Raw genomic sequence first — 2364 nt, 5'->3', positions numbered from 1 at the left:
CAAGGGACAGAAAGAGGGCTGATGTGCTGTGTTCTGCCTGCTGCCCGCCGTGGACTGCTGCTGCTCCATGCTGCTGCTCTGTCACGCGTACTCTGCCTTGGAGCCAGCCAATTGTGGACTAAAACGTCTATGAGCTGCGAGCCAAACCTTTCCTCCGTTACCTTTGGGAGTCAGGTATTTTGTCTCAGCAATGAGAAGAGTAACACAGGGGTTGTGTTTACACCAAAGTAAACACAAGTAAACCTAGCAATAGATGCACTGGAGTTTAGGGTGAAAACAAACCTACATGTAAAGTGCAGAATGTATGTAATGTTCAGGCGTGCTTCCAATATGCATCCTTAACTTGTATGATGCACAAAAAGCTACGGCTAATTTATTTTGCTCTTATTATGTGTATTTGCTATTTACAGCAGTGGGGTTTGTTTTGGAGAAAGGCACCAGTGGACTGGGGGCAGCCTGTGTTCACACATTGCTATGGCTGAGCTAAACCATAGAAAAGAAGGCCAAGGGGTGCCTTTCACTGGGGCTGAAGTCCCTGGTTGATTTGGGAGCTTCAGGGCTCTGTACTCCCCAGTGTCAGAGAAGGAATCTTCAACAGGGAAAAACTTCAAGAATGTAATAGCTAGAATTGGATATATTGCCCCCTGGAGACCAAATTAAAGGTCTTACCAAACCTTTGTTAATTAGCCAGTGACCAGTGTGCTCCCCTTTTACAAATTGGAAAGCACAAAGGCCCAGTTCTTTGCTCTCTACCTGATTTTATACTTTCTTTGTTGCTACAGCAACTGGGTAGGAGTGTGGTAACCCCTATATCCTATAGGTGCGGGGTCTTGGGCAGAGGGATTTAGGCTAAGCATGGGCAAATAGTCTGTCTCCTTAATGCCCTTAATCAGTCCTCTCTCATCTCATTGGCACTTTTATTTTTGTACCAGGGATTGAACTCAGGACCTGGAACTTGCCAGGCAAACACTTTTCCACTGAGCTATTTTCCTGGCCCTCTCTCTCATCTCACACGTTTATGAAACTCTTTTTTAAAAATATATTTTAGTACATGGTCTACAGGGTCTCACTACACAGATCAGACTCAGTGATCCTCCTATTTTCGGCTTCCCAAGAGCCGGGATTACGGGTGCATGCCACCACACCCAGTCTCAATCACTGTCATAACGCACCCCGGGGGCAGGGCTGGTGCAGCATGCCATGAATCAAACTCCGGCTGCTGTGCTCTGCCTAAGCAGGTACTTTAGTCCACTGAGCTATTTGGCCGGCCTTGTTTGTGAAGTTTTTTTTTTTTTTTTAAATTTTATTTATTTATTTGTGTGTGTGTGTGTGTGTGTGTGTGTGTGTGTGTGTGGCCAGCTCAGCTCACCAGGGGGCGGGGCTGGCTGGCTGGCATGTGGTGCTGGTGGATTGAACCGCGGTCCCTGTGCTTTGCTAAGCTTGTTCTAAGTAGGTGCTTTAGACCACTGAGCCATCTCACCAGCCCCTGTGAAGTTCTGACTGGGTGAGGAATGGGGTAATTTAGGCAAGGCTGCTTCTATGTAAATACTTCAGGCAGGGGTCAAACTAAATGAAATTCTGCTTCAGTCTCTTCTACTTCTAAAAGTGAATAGGATATTATGCTAGATGCCTTCCCTTACAAGAACTCTGGGAAGACCCAGAGGTGTTAGGGAGGAGGGGCTTGCCATGAGGGAGGGATGGTAGGGTCTGATGTCCTCAGCCTGGGAAGTCACCTGGGGGCTCAGTGTCTGAGATCACAGAGACCCATTTATTGCCTTTGTCTGTGGGCAGGGAGGAGACCAAGAAAGAGAGGATGACAAGCAGATGAAGGCTGCAGTGCATCCCTACAGAATGAACTTCTCACCTGATTCATCTGGGGAAAGGAAATGCGTCTTCCATGTTCACTCACGAGTAGCAGTGAGTGGTAGTGACTGGTGTCCATGGGGACAGAAAAGAGGCTTGAGGTGAAAACTGGGGTTCTGCTGCTCCTGTGACTTGTCTTGCTTTGGTCCTCATCTCTGTGCTGCTCCCTCGGGACAGCTTCTTCCCAAGTCTGCAATGGGGGGGCACTCAGGGTTTTTAGTAGCATTCACCATCACAGTATCTGGTCTGATTCCTCTTCACTCCTGGAATTTTCTCTGTCCTTTCGCTCCCCAGCTGAAGCCACAACTCTTAAGCACTGTGGAATGGCCTAAAGAGGGCACAGGGGGTGCATATGTTGCTGTGCACCAGGGCCCAAAGAAGGACTGGGTGAAGGCGAGTTGGATTAAGGCTCATGTGACACCTCAGATGTGGGGCCAGGTGACAGAAACCCCAGGTCTCCCAAAGGTGTCCAAGGCTGAGGCTGCACTGCCATGGGGCAGA

This window comes from Octodon degus, unplaced genomic scaffold (assembly GCF_000260255.1).
Source record: "Octodon degus isolate 3935 unplaced genomic scaffold, OctDeg1.0 scaffold00112, whole genome shotgun sequence".
In the NCBI taxonomy this organism is placed as follows: domain Eukaryota; kingdom Metazoa; phylum Chordata; class Mammalia; order Rodentia; family Octodontidae; genus Octodon; species Octodon degus.
Note: the sequence above shows the minus strand (reverse complement) of the source record.